Source organism: Pipistrellus kuhlii, unplaced genomic scaffold, assembly GCF_014108245.1.
Source record: "Pipistrellus kuhlii isolate mPipKuh1 unplaced genomic scaffold, mPipKuh1.p scaffold_m20_p_4, whole genome shotgun sequence".
NCBI lineage: Eukaryota > Metazoa > Chordata > Mammalia > Chiroptera > Vespertilionidae > Pipistrellus > Pipistrellus kuhlii.
Window position 1 is genome coordinate 5,232,337 of NW_023425540.1, and position 19,410 is coordinate 5,251,746.

Genomic DNA, 19,410 nt, shown 5'->3' on the forward strand with positions numbered 1-19,410 from the left:
TTTATATATATTATGGTGAGCTAGTAAGTTGAGTTTGAAAGTCATTATGGTGTAATGGTTACCAGTGTAAACTATGCAGATATGCCTGAATTCAAATCGTCTCTGCCACTTATTGATAGTTTCTCGAGTTATAAAATGGGGATAATTACAGCACTCCCCCCTCCCCCTGGCTTGTTAGGACTAAATGAATGGTGTGTGTATTTGCATATATATATATATATATATATATATATATATACACACACACACACACACACACATACACACACACACACACACACACACACACACACACACACACATATATATATATATATATATATATATATATATATATATATATATATATATGGTATGTGTGTATGCACACTTTGAATTACAGCACTCCCCCCTCCCCCTGGCTTGTTAGGACTAAATGAATGGTGTGTGTATTTGCATATATATATATATATATATATATATATATATATACACACACACACACACACACACACATACACACACACACATATATGGTATGTGTGTATGCACACTTTGAATAGTACTTGGTAAGCTCTCTAAATGTTAGCCATTATTCAGCCTCATCAATTCAGAAGTTTATTTATGTTTGTTTTGCTGGTTGACTTCAACACGTGAGGTCCGAACTCTCCGAGTCCGTAGGGCATTTCCTGTTGGTGAACCTCTCCAGCATGTGTCGCCCAGAAAGCTCACATGGATGCTGAGATCCACGACCACACTTTGTGGATTGGTACGGTGCTGAATGAGCTCTGTTCTTAGCAGTTATTGGGATCTGGGCAGCATCTGACATTTTAGCTGAGTTGCTTATAAGGGAAAGTGATAATTGACACTTGTTTTCAAGAGCAAGACTAAAATATTTGCTTCAATGAATTATCTTTTAAGCATTTCTAGAATAATTTAATATCCATAGCACTTAAAGAAAAATATATGACTTAATTAAATGGTTTTATTAGCCAGCTGAACAAAAGCTATTCACTGGCTGCCCAAGGGATGAGTAAGTTAGAACATTCAGAAGAGACGGAAACATGAAAACAACCCCAGAGAGGGCTTTCATTTCAATGATGAACAGCAGCTTCATTGTGTCCAGCCTTTGAAATGCTTCCCCTAGCTGCCCATTGGAGTAAGTTTTCCTTAAATAATTACCATATTAATATGATGGAAAATCCTGGGGGGAAAAATTCCCAACAACTTTACACTTTCTGGCCATGTGATTAAGACTCGGCGAAGCAATTTTAATCATTATCCCCTCCCCTCCCCCAGTGGATATGGACATTATCTATCTGTGAAGATGCATCAAAACCTCCTCAGACTTTTATTGTAGTTATTTAGAAGTCTATTTAAAGGAAAGCCAGAGAGCTCATTGGGGCTGCTAGCAAGACAGGAAGAAGTTAAAAATTACTCTCTAAATACTTTTTCTGCCCCATCTGTGGGTTCAGGAACTCTGGTCTATGAGCCTTATTTATGCACAAATTTGTCTTAATACCTTCACTTTCTTGGCTCTTAGCTCTGTTAGGTCTGAGCTCATTGTATAATTTTCTGTCCATGGCTCTGGCCTTTTACTGAGCTGATGCCAGTGTCATCTGTTTTGGGTTATAAGCTCCTTGAGGGCAGTGCGTCTCTTTTGGCTTGGATTTGACAACACCCTTTGATGGTTATCATGATGATGAAGTGGTTTGCTCCCTTGATTTGAAATATACTTTTGACTTCTAGTTAGCATAGTTTGAGATTTCACAATATTGCAACTATTTCTTAATATTCATCAACTTTCCAACTGCTTGTGTCATAGCAAAACAACATAATGGCTATGATATTGTTTGTTGATAATTTTCTGGGTACTAGAAGTGTGTTTGAGCACATTACATCTATTATTTCATTGAATTCTAGAATTTGTATTATAGTCTCATTTTATAGATGAGAAAACTAAGGCTTAAAGGAGTGAAATAACTTGGGTCTTGTGTACAACTAGAAATATTAAAACCAAGAAACTCAGTTCAAGTGACTGCTTTCAGTCACTGTATCATCATCTTATTTGACCCCCATGGATATTTGTATGTGCTATTGATTCTTTTATATCTCTCAAATACATATTTAATTTTTTTGTTATAGAATACTTACAGAGTTCTCATAATTCTAATACCATGCCATTGAAAAACAAGTGTATTTCCCTTGTTTGTCTTCATTGATTAGGGAAAAATTCTAAAAACATCTTATGTCATTTATCTAACATTGAAAAACTTTTGTTAATGCTGTTTTATGGAACGAACATTCCTGATGGTAGCTGTCAGTGTTGCTGCATTTTGTATTTCCACAATAATTCTATAGCTGTATCTCAGCTTTTCTGATGGGGTAGTCACTAGTCATTGATCAATAGACTATTGTGTGGTTTTTCTTTGAGAGATTGATGGAGTTAAAAATAATCACAATAATAATTATAAAAGAACATGCTGACATTTAGATCTAAAGACTTTCTCCTCTAGGCTATAAAATCTTAAAAATAGGTCACACTCTGGGTTTAAACTCTGAACAGATACTTGCTCTCTGTGTGAGCTTACGTTTTTATCTCAAAGCTGCACTTATTCTTGACTTTAGTGAATTTTAAACTGTCCTTTCAAATTTGGAAATACTGTGTGAAATGAAAAATCACTAGTCACTTAAAGGAGATCAGTAAATAAACAAGTTTGTCCTTTTTTGTTCCATCCCCTTGAAGAATTGGAACTTTTCTTCAGTCGGTGATTTAAGCTAGAAATAGGAGGCAGTTTGAAAGTCCAGAACTCCATGCTTACTTGAATGAAATGAGGTAGAGGGTAGCATCTTTAAAATTCCTGTTAGGACTGTTTTTTATTGACCAGAGGACAGTGGAATAGGAGAGTGTTTGTGGGCTGTACCCCAACATAGCCCGTTTCTCAGCGTTAGCATCATTGACATTCCAATACCCCATTCATTGCGGCAAAATTGCTGTGGGTCTTTTGAACTATTTTTCCTCAGTTCTACCACCACCACAAACCACTGAAGAGCATGACCTTTAGCCTTTTCTCTTTTATTTCTCTGATTCATTCTCTTCCAGATTTCTCTGCCCTAAACTGCCTAGTTCCAGTAGATATCAACCTCAGGTCACTTCTCTGCTATAGGTACTGAACACTGAAACACTTAATTTTGTACGTTGATTTTTGTTGTTCTGTTTGGTGGTGTAAACTATTTTAGAGAGGCCTGTTTATTCTATGGCCAGAGAAGATTGGTGATGGTGGGAGGAGTCATTAAAGGTTACATTAAGTATTTCAGATATAGTAACTTCCAATAGGATATTTGATTTAAATGTACCTGTAGGAGTTTTGAAATTGCGTTAACCTGCTTTCTGAGAGTAGGTCTTCCTTTATTAGTATCAACTCCCTACAGTTGACAAGTATGTATTGCAAGATCAACTAACTCTGGCTCTCAACCTTTCTAATACCGCAACCCTTTAATACAGTTCCTCATGTTGTGGTGACCCCCAACCATAAAATTATTTTCATTGCTACTTCATAACTGCAATTTTGCTACTGTTATGAATCGTAATGTAAATATCTGTGTTTTCTGATGGTCTTAGGCTCTACAGCAGCGGTTTTCAACCTGTAGGTCACCTAAGACCATCGGAAAATGCAGATATTTACATGACAATTCATGAACAGTAACAAAATTACAGTTATGAAGTAGCAATGAAAATAATTTTATGGTTGGGGGTCACCACAACATGAGGAACCGTATTAAAGGGTTGTGGCGTGAGAAAGGTTGAGAACCACTGAATAGTGATGATCTATTTCACATTTTAGTTGCTTAGCCTACTATTACCACCTCCCCACAATTTACCTGGTCTATTTTATGTTTCTCTCTATATTAGCATTAGTTTTTCCTCCGAAATACTTAGTCAAATTCTTTCGTTTTTCTTCCTCCATTTCTTCATCATCTTATTGTAGTATGGAAAGTAATAGTTAGAAAAGTTCTTTAAGTTTAGAAAGTAAACTATATTATTTGTCCTATTGTTACTTGTATTTGACATCTTAATCTTGATTTCTATTGCCAAGATTTAAAATAGGAGCACCGAGGAGATATTTGAAAATGAGCATATAGGTTATGATCCTATATCTAAATATTGAAGAAGTCCCATTTAAGATGTCCTCAAAGACAGTATTTCCAGCATTAAGCTGTCCAGATAAGACATGTACCAGGGGCTTGTAACAACCAGGAAGTGGGAAGTGGAATTCGAATTAGAAAAGAGCACCTTGTTGGTGACCCAGTGCCTAGGGGTACACAGTGAGCGTGCCTTGTATGCTGACTCACAGAGGACCGGAAATGGAGAGCGTGGCTCTCTCACCTAAGGGTGGCACAGGAAAAAGAAAAGGGTAAAGAGAGAGACAACAAAAGCTCATCCTGCAGCTGTTTTTATGTCTTCAGTTTCTTACTGCCAGCTCCTAATTAATTCCACCAGGTGTTCATAAATCAAGAAAATAAGCCAGCACGCTCAGTTCACCTCATTTTTATTGCATAAATACTATTGCCAGGTCCATTATTTTAAAAGGTTATGATTCAGATCAAAGTATGAAAACAATTCAATACTGTCTAGAATTACACAATACATTTTTTGCTGTTTTTTTTTTCTTTCTTTCGGTTTTGTTTGTTTTTTTGGTAAGCAATAAGTGATTTGTTTTCCTTAAAAGAATGAAAACTCATTTGCTAACTAATTCATAAATCCAGAAGTATTTTGAACTTTTTAAACAACACATATATTTTTATTGATTTTAGAGAAAAAGGGGTAGAGAAATAGAAACATCAATGATGAGAGGGAATCATTGATTAGCTGCCTCCTGCACGCCTCACACTGGGGATTGATTGAGCCTGCATCCTGGGCATGTTCTCTGACTGGGAATCAAACCATGACCTCCTGGTTCATAGGTTGATGCTCAACCACTGAGCCATGCCACACTGGTTAGGCTATTATATTTTGAACTTCTAATAACAGTTCTTACTTCTGTCAAATATAGGATTAGATAAGCGAGAAAATGTTCTTTAGAACATATTATACTTTCAAAAACATTGTCAAGCTTCACTTTTTCATGACTTCCTTGGGCATTTTGGGAAATAATTTTTAGATTTTCTAAATCTTTTAGACTTCACTCAAATGAAAAGAGAGAATAAGAGCAAATTCCCTTCCCAGCCTTTGTTAGGGGAAGGCTAGAGCTTCGTGTCTGCAGTCACGTCAGAAAAGTTGGAAACTCGGTGGGGTCTTCGCAGCTGCAGTCGAAGTGATGTGTGACCATTGTGACACTACCCAGGCTGTAACCAGACACATCCTGCAAAGGCTGCCTGAACTTCGTGAATGTTCTCATGAGACCTGGGAAGAGAGTTGGTGCTTGTACTTCTAGCTAGCTCATAATTTATACAAGAAAGGCAAGAGCTCTGCATTTTTGGTAACCTGTGATATTTCCAACCTTTCTAAACTATGCCTCATGTTACAGTGAACTGAGGGACAGCTGAAATCTCTTTTAAAACCGTTGCAGTCAGTGGAGTGAGTTGAGTGTCTTTTATTCAGTGCCGTGCCCGTGACACTCGTGAACTCATTTGGCCACTTTCCCACGTTCACATTGCTGTACATCAGCTGTAGCCAAATGTCTGTGTGTCGACTGTGCGACATAAAATGCTGACCGTCAAAACTTTTCTCATGAAAATAATTCATAGTTTAGCTGTGAGTGCCTCAGACACAGGAGACACTCAATAAATATTATTGGCAGACTGAAGTTTGCGTAAAGAGAAGTTTCAAAAATATGAAACAGTTGTTTTTTCATGGAAACTATTTGTTTTCCACTTTTCTTTTCACAAAGAAACCCCCATACTAAAACAGCTCATCAGTAAACATGTAGGATGAGCAAGTGAAAATGTTAATTTTGAGAGGATGTCCTAATAAGTACTTTTCTTCAGCGTATTTCTTACTTTATTTGCTTGATTACAGTGGTGATAATGTCTGCAATGTATGGGCTCCCTTTTTAAAAGGCCGTGTTTTTCAGACATCTAGAATTTTCTTTTGTTTTTATATACATTTATGAAGCTACTCTACTATAATTTATGAGGCTGCAATTTAGAAACTTACTGTAATTAATCTCAATATTGACTTGAACTTAACTTTTTTTGTTAACTTCTTTTTAAAGAATAACATTTCCCCCCCCAAAAGAATTAAGTATTCCAGAGAAAAAGAGCTTTTCTTTTAGTATAATCTGTTGGTAACTAGATTGTCAGAGGTCACTATCAAATAAAACATGAACAAATATCCTTAGTACTCTATCGATTTTTTGTCATCTGGCATTTATGCACAGAAACAGTGATTTGAGGTATTTCTTTGGCTTTAATGAAACAACATTATGCAGTTGAGCATTTGCTGCTACTTTGTAGTTTGTTATTTACAGCCTTTGAATTTTAGCTAAAAATAAGCATGCCTTTTTTATGAAAGGAAGAGTAACTGGATTTGTCAAATATGAAATTTTATTTATGTATTTTATTTTTTGATAAGTTGTGGTATGAGCGCGCGCAAACACACAAAAATAAAAATAATGAAATCTTGACATTTGTAAGAATGTGGTTGAACTTTGAGGGCATTATATTAAGTGAAATAAGCTAGGCAAAGAGACAAATACTATGTGGAATTATATATAATTTAATCCATGTAAATTGGATTAAAAAATGTTACAGCACATAAAAAATGGTAATTTGGAGCAAGAATTTTATCTGTCATTTTGTATTTTTATTTCTTGCACTGATCCTATTGAATTTTGTTACTTATGACCCTGTTGAATTTTACTTGTAAAGCATTAAGTTTCTTTTTTTAAGTTAACATTCTTAGTGTACTCTGAAAAATTTTTGAAGTGATTTTAGAAATGTAGAAATGGCATAAAAGGAAACAATGTGAATTTTGAATGATGAACTCCCTGAAGCATATTCTTATACCGAACTTTATAAAAATCAAATCAAATTTTTCAAAAGGCATTTTTAAAAGGGTGCTTGTGCGTACACTAGAAAGCCCTCACAGCCTCAGCTTCTTCCAGAAGGTTGTCTGGATGGTCGTTCTGCTCTTCAGTCTAATTAGCATATCAGCTCTTTATTATATATACTAGAGGCCTGGTTCATAAAATTCGTGCGTTGGTAGGGTCCCTAGGCCTGGTGGCTAATCAGGGCCGATTGGGGCCTTCCTTTCCTGGCTGCTGGCTGCTGGCTGCTGGCCACTGGCCTCTGGCTGGGGCCTTCCTTCATTCTGTGTTGCCCCCTGGTGATCAGTGCATGTCATAGTGAGTGCTTGAACTCCCTGTTGGTTGAACTCCTGAGGGGACAATTTGCATATTAGCCTTTTATTATATAGGATAGATCAACATGTACTGGCAGCTCAAGGGGGTGTAGGCCATTGTACTAGTGACTAAAAGGAGGATTGGGTGTGAGAGGAATACTTGGTAAGGATCAAAGATGTTTCTTAGTGACTAAAATAAGTTAGGATTGGGAGCAAAAATATATAAGTTTAATTCTAAGAATATTGATTGGGAGAGATATGATAGTATATTTAAGTGGAAATGGCTATGTCATTAGACATACAAGACTTTGCTACAGAAATCAGATAATTTTTCTAAAACTTTCTATTGGTTGTGTTACTTCCATATGCATAAAGTTTTGGGAATTGACATTGCAAAATAAGAAGGTTAGTAAGTAAATAAGTAAGAAAGTAAGTGAATGAATGAATGAATGCATGTATAAATGTCTTAAAATCAGGGACCTAGAAGTCAGCCAATAAACGTTTGCTCTAAATGGATTTATTAAGTGAGCGAAACAGGAACACCTGCTTTTTTGAAGTTAGTTAATGCTATGCTCAGAATAAGCAAAATGTTGATACAATCACTTACAGTTGTGAAACCATTTTCTCTAATAAAGTGTACATTTAAAAAGGACAGAAGCCTGGTTTTGTAATTGAGCTGTCAAGTTAAAGTTGCATTTCACTGACCTCAACTTTGACTTTTGGGGCAAAAACACAGTTAACTCTGGGGCATAGTCCTTGGAGAAAAGGCCAAGAAAAAAATCTGGTTTTTGTACATTTTCCAAGATTTTGAGCTTAATTTTTGTTTTCTGCCCTGAAATCCTAGTAGTACAGCTCTCTTGCTCCTTGCTGTAGCTGTAAGTCCAACTTGATAAAACCCACAATTTTGCAGTCTGGTGCCATTTCAGATTTATGACATACATTTTCTTCTCACCCTCTTGCCTTTGGTAATTGCTTCCTTTTTCCTGTCTAGTTATCTGTGTCATTTTATATCATTGGCTATTTTCAAACTTATCCAGGTTCATCTTATAATCCCTCATCTCTTCTTCTTTACATGGAAAAATAAGGGCAGAGGGCTGGCTTCTGTGGGACTCCTCACCTTGTGTACAAACGTGCCTGTGTCCGTGCCCACTGGCCTCTCAGCCTCCTTCCTGCAGTCTCCACGGAGGCCTTTCTCCACTAGCTCCCCACTAATCCCGCCACCTGTGCGCTCCACTGTGTCCTTCCTGCTTCCTCCGAGGCCTAATTCTATCAGTGTTCCCTTTCCTGGATTTTTTTTTTATTTTTATCCCTTTCATCCCTATTGGCTCCTAGAAAATATGCTCAAGTTTCTCCTTTTTATTTATCTGATTTAACAAAAGCCTTCTTCAACTCTTCCTTCTTTTGTTGTCCGATTTCTTTCCAGAATAGATTGTATTTGCTCTGTCCACTTCACAGATTCATGGAAAGTGCCCATACCCAAGTCACTGATGCAGCTTCAGCTATTCTCAAGCGTCCTCTTCCATTACTCAGCTTCAAGCCCTCACTCGATCCCCTGGACCATTGGGGATGGTCCTCAACTCAGCAGGTGGTTCTCAACTCAGCTCCCTTTTCCAGGCTGTCTGTCTCACCGCTGCAGGGTGATCTGTTGACATACAGATGTGATCAGATTACCTCTATCTCCTTAAAACCCTTCAGAGGCTCAACCTAGCCCATAGAGCACACATTCAAACTTCAGGGAAGGGCATGTGAGGCCACTGATAGCTTGACCTCCAGCTCTTCAGTCTTCTGTGCCACTGGTCTGTTCTTAGTGCCACCTATGGTTCCCAAAGCTGAGTGCTGTTTCACACTCCTGAGTCTTACACTCTGAGGCTCTCCTGGAGTTACTTTTCTTTGTATTCCTAGTAATCCTCTACGTAACCTTCAAAGGCCACGGTCAGGAATTCTCACCAGGCTTTACTGACTTTTCTTTCTTCCCTCCCAGCATATCACCATTATGCTACCATGGTAGAGCTGACCATTATTGTGTGGGTTTACTATGTACCAGTAGTTTATGGATACTGCCATTGTTTATTACTAGAGGCCCGTCACACGAAATTCATGTATGGATATGGTCCCTAGGCCTGTTTGCTCACAGGGCCATCTTTCCCTGCTGCCCACAGCCAGCTCTGCCCTTCACTATCACCCACCCCTAGTTCCCTGTTCATTATCGGGCGATGGAAGCCTGCCAGCCAGGGAAAGGGACTGAGAGGTGGTCAGTGCTCCTCATAGTGACTGGACCAGCGGTTGTTCTGGTCGTTCCGCCATTAGGATCAATTTGCATATTGCCCTTTTATTATTTGGGATAATGTGCATTGCAAATATATATTTTTATGTCTGCCTTCCTTTCTAGACAGGTCTTCTTGAGAGTAAGAAGCCATTTTACTAGTCTGTTACTCATTTGCAATGCCTAGCATGGTGCCTTGCACATAGCAAGGACTCCATAAATATTTGAAGAATGAGTGAATAAACAGTTGGACTAATTTCAGCAAATATTAAATGGTGGTGCTTCTGTGGGCTCAGTATTATATGTTTAGAGTTAAATAAGTTTTGGATTGTATGTCTCTGTACTTAATGCTGGTTGACTGGTGTCAGATAGTTTTATTATTTATTTATTTATTTATTTATTTAAAAAAAATATATTTTATTGATTTTGTACAGAGAGGAAGGGAGAGAGATAGAGAGTTAGAAACATCGATGAGAGTCATCGATCAGCTGCCTCTTGCACACCCCCTACTGGGGATATGCCCACAACCAAGGTACATGCCCTTGACTGGAATCGAACCCGGGACCTTTCAGTCCCCAAGCCGACGCTCTATCCATTGAGCCAAACCGGTTTCGGCTGGTGTCAGATAGTTTTAAAGAGATCTAAAGAGCAGGGAGAGGATGTGTTTGTAGCTAGTGACTTAATGTTATAGTCTAACTGAATATTTTAGGCCTTTCTCATATTGTCATGGTGCATTACATAAGCTCATCCATACATCCCTTCCTAACCAAATTGCACAAAACCAGAGGAAAGATTTCATGAAATGTATGATCACTTCTCCCCCACCCCCTAGGCTTCTTGTCTTCCTGTCCCCTGTCTCCATGGAGCTACCAGACAGCTCCATGTGAGATGCATATCTGATGATTTACCATTCTGTTCATGACCCTCAACTCTTTGTTTCATTTGCTCATATCTCAGTAGTGTTCATGGTCTTTCAGTTTCCCAAGTTTAAGATCTTGGTCTAAACTTTTTTTTTTTTTTAATATATTTTTTATTGATTTTATACAGAGAGGAAAGGAGATAGAGAGTTAGAAACATTGATGAGAGAGAGTCATCGATCAGCTGCCTCTTGCACACCCCCTATTGGGGATATGCCCGCAACCAAGGTACATGCCCTTGACCGGAATCGAACCTGGGACCCTTCAGTCCCCAAGCCGACGCTCTATCCACTGAGCCAAACCAGTCCCTGCAAGATCTTGCTCTAAACTTTTGAAAGTTTGTTTTCGCCAACAGAACTGGCCTCATCCCTTTTACACCTGCGGCTGATAGCACTCACTACCTCCACTCCAGGCCTGAGGCTCCAGGGGATAAACACAACAGCACATGGGCGATGCTTATGTCCAACGAGCCCATCTTCTCCAGGCATCTGCCACACAGGCGCAGACACAGACAGGGGCTTCAGCTATTGGCTGCCAAGGGGCAGAAGGGTTGCCACAACACCCTGGGCAAACAACCCCCAAATCCCTCAAGCAGCGTATGCTCACGTGGCTGGAAAAGCAGTTAGCGAAGGGCTGTGCCTTGCTGGTTTTAGACCTTAGCTTTGTCCCCTACTTCCCAGTGTGGAGATTAGACTGCTCTCTGCAGCAGCTGGCCATCTTTTCAAGAGTACATCTGAGATTCCCCCAGCTTTGGAAGGAAAGTGCACTTGAGAGCTCTCTGGTCTCTCCGAGGTCGCTTTGTAGTGGAGTTGGATTATGCGCCCCTTGGAAGCTCGCTCTTTGACTGACATTGATCAGGTTGGCTCCAAGGAAACCCAGCATCCTCTTTGCCCTGGCGCCACTGGGCTCGCCACCCTCCTCCCCCACCCCCTCCTCGCCCTCCCCTCCCTTTGCCACCACCTCTCTATCCCTCACTTGAACTGGCTGCCAGAGTTCACAGACAGCTGGGCAGAGTGGCTAAATCTGCCAGCTGCCCGGGAAGCTTGGCGGCCAGGCTGAGGGAAGGAAGCATCGGCTCTCTTTGAAGGGCGGCTGCCAGTGGATCTCAGGCAGCTGGACTTCAAAGGGGGGCACCGCCGGGCTTTCCCTCCTGTCTGGGCAGGTCATTCCATGGCGCTGTGCTTCCGGTGTTGGCGCAGTGGCTCTCAAGTTCCTCTTCAATTGAAGAGCTGAAGTGAGAGCCGCACTTGTGTTCCCATGTGTGCGTCTTATGTGGCAGAGACAGGCTCAGATCCTAAGCCCTGTGCCCCCCGACTTCAGAGGAAAGATGGGAGGAAAACGGTGCCCCGGAGCAAAGCAGCCCAGGAGAGCCACACCATTGTGGGATTTCCCCATTGCCAGGTGTGGCGTGTGTTGTTTACCAAGCTTTACGTTAATCCAGGGGCTCTTGGTGATTGTGGTGCAGGCTCACCCACCTGTGCTTGTGGACTGGTTAGCTAGTGGCCTGGAATTGGGTTGAGTCAAGGACGATGGTTTTATCTGTTGCCAGGGCTCACCCACTGTCGCACACGTCACCCTTGCTGCACTCCTTCACCTTTCATCTCCAGACTCCATGGTGGGTGGGGACAGGGCAGGCCTAGGCAGGAAAGAGAAGGGGGCCTCCTTATTCAGGCCCAGCTTAGGTGCAAATGGGAATCAGAGCGAGGGGCCTGGAGTCAGAAGAGCTGTGAGTAGGTAAGAGTGCGGCCCTGGTGCCTGGGTGCAAATCCTGGCTCTGCCACTCGCTGGCCACATGATCCAGGGCCGTGGTCAGCAAACTGCGGCTCTTTGGCCCCTTGAGTGTGGCTCTTCCACAAAATACCACAGCCTGGGTGAGTCTATTTTGAAGAAGTGGCGTTAGAAGAAGTTTAAGTTAAAAAAATTTGACTCTCCAAAGAAATGTCAATCATTGTGCTGTTGATATTTGGCTCTGTTGACTAATGAGTTTGCTGACCACTGATCCAGGGCAGTTAATCTTACCCTTCTGCACCCCGATGCCCTCCCTGGAAAGTGAGGACAATAATAATTCTTACCTCATAAGGCCATTGGAAGATTCAAGGGGTTAACACATACCTTGCACGTAGGACAGGATCTAGTCCATAGTATACGCTCAGTAAATGTTAGCTGTTATCATGTACCAGATTCCATTGACTGGGACTAGAGGAGGGTGAAAAATGACTGATTTGTGAAATTTTCTGCCCATGTATGGATAAAATACTGCTAGCTTCTGCTTTTGGTGGAATTTGTAATAGAACTCCCTCCCCAGCTCCAACCTCCCCCCTGAAATCTTTAATAGGGTAAAAAACTATGTTAGGTAGTTTGAAGGAGAAGTCATTATTATCATCCATCTCTCTCTCTTTGCACTTAAAATTTATTGAGGGTAATCTATATAAATCCAAAATAAGCCTGTGAAACATGGCAATGTGTGTGTGTGTGTATGCACATGTGCCCATTAAACACATGTAGAAATGCAGACAAATATGCATATAATACACACATATAAAATACATATAAATAAATAAGTGTTTTAGTGAAAAGTAGTTTCTGAAGTTGTAATCAGGGTTTGAATTTTTGCTCTGATGGTTTACTAGTCATATGTCTTTAGGTAAATTACCTTGCTAAACCTCAGTTTTGTTTTGTTTTAAAACTAGAGGCTCTATGCATGAAGTTTGTGCAAGAATAGGCCTTCCTTGCCCCAGCTGCCTGCACCGGTTTCCCTCCGGCACCCAGGACCTGAGGGAGGCCCCGCCCACCCACTGTAGCCTGCCAGTCAGTGGCCTGACCTTTCCTCTAAGGAGCAATCATGGGGCAATGGCCAGGCCCCGACCAATCACATTGCACCCGCCTTGGCTGGCCTGGCACCAGTGGGTGTCATAGCATGGTATTGGAGGATCCTCTGGATGGTTGTTATGCTGTTTTGCTGTTCGGTTGATTTGCATATTATGCTTTTATTATAAAGGTTGACATAATAATTACATACCTCCAGAGGCTTGTTTGGAGAATGAGATTAGAAGACATACATTTCATTGCTCTAAGGAGCAACATGTTCAATAAATGTATCTGTTGTCATTGTCAGTATTATTGCCACCACTACTAGCGACACAAGTTAGAATCATTATAGTTTATGTAACATGGCTTTACAGATAGAGTGTTTCTTCCTCAGATTTTTGTTCTCTCTAGATCAGAGGTTAGCAAACTGTGGGCCAAATTCAGCCTGCTACCTCCTTTTGTGATTAAAGTTTTATTGGAATACACCCTCAGCTGTTGCTTTATCTATCGCCTGTGGCTGCTGTCATGCCACAAAGGCAGAAGTAAGTTGCCTAAAATATTTACTGTCTGGCCTTTTCCAGAGAAAGTTTACTGACCCTTGTTCTAAATATGCGTTTCTCCAATTAAGGTCCAGAACATGTTAGTTCTATCTGTGTTAGTAAGTACTATCTGGGGTGGGGGTGGGGGCGAAGAATGTTCCAGAGTCAAATAAGCTTTGGACATGTTGAAGAAGTTGATTTATTCTGAGACTACCAGTTAAAAGACTGCTTTTAATACACTAATGTGCATTGTGAGTCTCGAGACAAGACCATGGTGTGCAGATAAACTCTGGTTTCTCAGACTTCCTTGGCTGCAGAACGACCCCCACCCGCCACCTACCCCTGCATGCGATGATGTTACACAAAACACCCTCTGGGAAGCCTGCTTGGGGCTGTCTCCTAAGTCATTCCTCTCGGTGATTTACATGTTGTCCTCATTTGGAAACCTACAGAAGAGCAGATGAGATTCTGTATAACCTCATCTTCTCCCCAGTATAAAAACAAACAGACTCTTTAAAATCAGAACGTTAAACACCAGGTATTACTCGGTCTAAGCAGGTAATATCCCTGTCTTTAAATGTTTCTATATGATCTCTGGACATTAGAAAGGAGTATCAGAGTCCAAAGTTTTATTTCCCGCCTTCTTGAAATTCCAGAAGTGTGGGTCTTCCGTAGGGCTTTGATATTTCTTACATCTGAACTTCTGAAGCCTAACTGATACGTCCACTGCGCTCAGCCAGGGCTTTTAAGAAGAGGGATTAATGTGAAGGTACCTTGTGCCTTCACCGTAAGGGGCTTGTTTTACAGACTAAAGTAAACACCTTGAATTCCAAGTGGCAAGCACACGCGGAGCCAGGGATTCCAGAGCGGTGGCGTCATGTTCTGCCTGTGGCTCACACGCCCAGGGCTGAGCTGTCTCCTGCTGTCCAGCCGTCATCGGACAGAGCCAAGGTAGTCACACACTGCGGTCACCTGGTCCGAGATGACCAAACAGGCATGTGGTTGCAACACTGTCTCGTTATGAATGAAGGCTGGCCTATCTCTTTGCCAAACACAGTTGAAAAAGAAATGCTAAGTCATAGTTGTTTTCTGAAACCACAGTCATTACAGAGTGAGCCTGAGCTAACAATGGAGAAGCCTGCTGGTGAGTTCAGCCCTCATCATAAATAATAAATAAATGCTCACTCTCCCTAGTTCTCTTTGTCTCTGTCTTTGTCTCCGTGAGCTTCCCATTACGGCAGAAGCCATTTTTTTTTTGTTGCCATTTTGATGCCCTCTAAACCCAGCTCAAAGTTGATGCAGTAAGTGCTTTATGAAAGAATGAAGGTTTTTAATGTGTTTCTCCCCTTTTCCCAACTTGTACATCATTTGAAGAAAATTCCACGTTGCCTCTCTGTTTATATATCTCAGTGTTGTATGTATAATGGACCTTCAATGAATGTGGTTGACACTGTAGATGTGAATTCCAAAATGGCAAGTGCATCCCTCATTCCCACAGGTTTATGGGGGATGATGAATGGAATTTTCAGAAACATTTGTCAGGTGTCATTTCTTTTGTCTTTAAATTATTTCTTTAAAAAAAAAGAGAGAGAAGGAGGGAGGTGAAAGAAGGAAGAAAAGAGGAAAGGGAAAAACATCTTGGCTGGAACAAGAATTATCTTTTTTTTTAAAAACTAGAAAGTTGGAAAACTGTCAAGTTACTCTGAAATATATTGTTTCCTTGAAACATGCTCAGAAGTTCAGAGTTTCATTTGCTATATTTATTAAGTATGTTCCTCTTGAAAGCACCATGGTATGTGATGCATAGCATATTACAGTGCACTCAAGACTCAGATGACGTGCCTGGGAAAGAGAATCTGAGGCTGACCTACTTGAAAGGAGGGATCAGCAATGTGGGGAAATGAGATGAAAGAGCTTTCATTTTCCTACATTAAGAAAATCAACAGAAACGCAATTCTCCCTTCCATGTTTCCAAGCATGTTCTTCTCTCACTTCATTATTGTCTGCTAGAATCATTCTTATTCTGTGTCAAAGGATGTGTAGAAGAAATGGCTACAATTGGTTGGAAACAGACTACAGTTACCTGGAGACTCTGTGTGTGCTAAGGGAAGGAACGCTGCTAGAGAGAAGCTGTGCTCTCACAGGCAGATACAAAATGGCAGGAGAAGGGTGTAGTAATTATATGAAGAGCAAGCCATGATAAAGTTGAATACATTTGGATTATAGGGTGGCAGGGCTAATTTGTGTTAGTTATTATTTAGTAGAATGCCAATTTGGGGGAAGAGATGGAAACATCAAGGGTGAGAGAGAATCATTGATAGGCTGCCTCCTGCACGATTAGGAATCAAACCTATAACATAGGCATGTGCTCTGACTGGGAATCGAACTATGACCTCCTGGTTCATAAGTCCATGCTCAACCACTGAGCCACCCACATTCTTTTATTTATTTTTTTATTGTTTAAGGTATTACATATAGTAATACATGTATCTCCCTTTTTCCCTCCATTGACCTTCCCCTAGCCTCCCCTTCCTCCTGTCGCATGCCCTCATCCCAGCCTGCCAGTGTCTTGTGTCCATTGGTTGTGCTTATATATTATACATGCATACAGCCTCTTTCCCCACTTCCCAACACTCCCCAGCCTTCCCGCTGTAATCTGACAGTCTGTTCAGTGCTTTACTGTTTCTGTATCTATCTTTTCGTTCATCAGGTTATAATGTTCTTTATTTTCCATAAATGAGTGAGATCATGTGATATTTATCTTTCTCTGACTGGCTTATTTTACTTAGCATAATGCTCTCCAGGTCCATCCATGCTGCTGCAAATGGTAAAAATTCCTTCTTTTTTATAGCAGTGTAGTATTTCATTGAGTAGTTGTACACAGTTCTCTAATCCACTCATCTGCTCTGGGCATTTAGGCTGTTTCCAAATTTTAGCTATGGTGACTTGTGCTGCTATGAACATAAGGGTGCATATATACTTTCTGGTCAGTGTTTCTAGTTTCTTGGGATATATTCCTAGAAGTGTAAGGCCCACTTATAATATATTATATTATATTCCTTACACTTCTAGGAATATATATATTCCTAGAATATATATATTCTTTATATATATATATATATTTATATTGCATTAGTTAACTTTTGCTGCATAAGATATTACCCTAAAACTTAGTAGCTTAAAATACCAAACATTTATTATTTTTTATGATTCTGTGATCAGAGGGCAGTACTTCTGGTCTGAACTGGCTTGGCTTATTTCTCCTGAGGTCTCTATCGCATCTGCAGTTAACTAACAGCTCAGTCGGGGCTGGATGGTGTAGGGTGGCCTCCCCCAATGTCTGGCTGTTGGCTGGGTGTCAGCTGGTGCTACAGGGCTGACTGGGCACACGACTAGTTACCTGGGAAGCTAGCTCATGCGTTTCACAAGGTGCCTGGTTTCCTAAGGCAGAAAGAGGAGGGCAAGTCCCAATGTATACGCCTTTATAGTTCTCTGCTGTGTCTTGTTTGATGAAGTTGGATGCTGGGAAGCAGAAGCTAAGGCAACATTAGGTATGTAGCTCTTGTCAGAGCTAAGTGGGTGGGGAACCACGGGAGGCTGGGAGTGTCAGATGGTGATGCTGGGCTGATCCCTCTGAAGGAAAAAGGGAAGGAAGGAAGGAGGATTGGCCAGGAAGATGCTCAGGCTGCCACCCAGTTCTCAGAAAGCTTTGGCCAGGCCAATGGGAAGTCCTTGGTCAAAGTCACCGCTAGGCTTTGTTAATCTGCTCTGCCTGTGCTACCTCATTCAGCACAGCCACAACTGGGACCACTTCTTAGTCTGTAGAACTAGCAGGACTAGAATCATTGCCCCACTGAGTAGCTCAGTGTTTTCTCTTACGAATATGGCTTCCTCTGTAGCCAGGAAGCTCCTGATCTGAAAATAGGCTCCGATAGGGAGGCAGAGCTAAGGATCCTGACTTCTATTGGTGTGATCACCCTTAGCCTCCTGCTCCTCCATTTGGTTCTCTTTTGATTGTAGATATTAAGCAATAATTTTGTCATCTGCCCATCCCTCCTCCCATAGGAATGCAGTGTTTTATCAACCACCCCAACAATTCCCTGCACATCAAGCCCCTGTGGTTGTCTCTCTGACTAGGTCAGTCATTATTCATTGTAGCTTTTTGACTTCTAGCAACTAAACACTGCAGCCTGGATTTGGGCCTCATCTTCCCCATGGATCTGAATGGCCAAACTGTGACATTAGCCCTGGGCTGCGGAGGGGAGCTACCACGGAAGTGCTTGGCGCCGCTCTTTCCCTCTCACCTGTGCATTCCTGATGATGGCCTTGGTGAATGCATTTTCTCTGGGCCTTCCCCTGAAAAATACTATTTTGTTTTCTGGATTGACAATATATTCATTCCAGCATGCTCACTTCTCCCAGTCTTCTTATTCCCCTTGTCATCTGCCAGGGCAGCTGGGTGTCACTTTTTCAGGCCTTTAATAGCATCCTAGCAGCAAGTTTGTCCTTGTCTAAAAATGTGTCCCTAAATCAGTAAGTCTTGCTTATCTAGTCTTACATTGAAGCCCTGAGTTAGCATCTTCAAAATCAAAATCTTAAGGTTAGCAGATGGCTTCTGCCAGTAGCTGCTAGCTAATTCTTGCATTTCTTTTGGTATGTAATCTCCTCCTCCCTTTTCAGCCTCGGCCACTTCCCCAACTGCAGGTAGCTGGGTTTCAAGCCTAGTTATTGGCCTAGCAGCCAGGAGAAGAGGTGGGACAGGTCCACAGAGAAGGTGCTTGCTGCCTTGTGGAGGTGGGACAGTTGTAGCATCTTCTAGCACAAAGGAAGTTCTAGCTCTTAGGAGGCAAGAGCGGGCCACCCCTGGAAGCCCTGAGTGTTGCAGGGGGTCTGCAGACCAGCATGTTATGGGCATCTGTTCAAGTATCTTCTCCTCGTGTCCCAGGTCTCCGGTTTTCCCAGAGAGAGCCCTGACCTCAGAATACCAGACCTGCCTTGGCTGAGCGTGTACATGTCCCTGGAGCTCTATAAATCCACTGCCAGAGCTCGTGCTTGTTGCTCAGCTGCGCCTGCTGTCCCACTGCAGGTCTTTGGAAGCAACTGAAGTGGCCCTCGGCTTCTCCCACTTTGCCTTTTACTGTTACTGACCCTCGTTTCTCATTATCCCTCTGCAGGGTATTCATGTGACTTAGCAGTAACAGCCAACACTATTGTCTCTGTCATTTTCCCTCCCACATCTTTTAAATGCCTACAAATCCTGTCCTGGTTACTGAATGATAACTGAGTGGCAAGATTAAGTGTAGTAGAGTTACTTTTATAAGTCTGTGTAGAAGTGACATTGGAGTTAAAAAGACTATTAACATACATTAGTAGAGGTGCATAATGTAGTGCCACTCACCAGATGTGGTACCTTTGGACAAGGTACTCAAGTCTTTGTGCTTTAGTAAAATGGAAATGATAATGGTAGACCCTGCTGTGTAGAGTGGGTGTGAGAATTAAGTAGCAAGATAGGAAAGGATAGAGTGGCTGTGCTAGAATAAGCATTGTGAGAGAGTTAGTTTA

At 41.3% G+C, this 19,410-nt stretch overlaps 1 protein-coding gene across 1 annotated transcript in view; it reads left to right on the top strand.

The window, feature by feature from the left end:
• Positions 1-19,410, top strand: part of WDR70 (WD repeat domain 70) — a 163,590-nt gene that overhangs the window by 105,616 nt on the left and 38,564 nt on the right. The window lies entirely within an intron of this gene.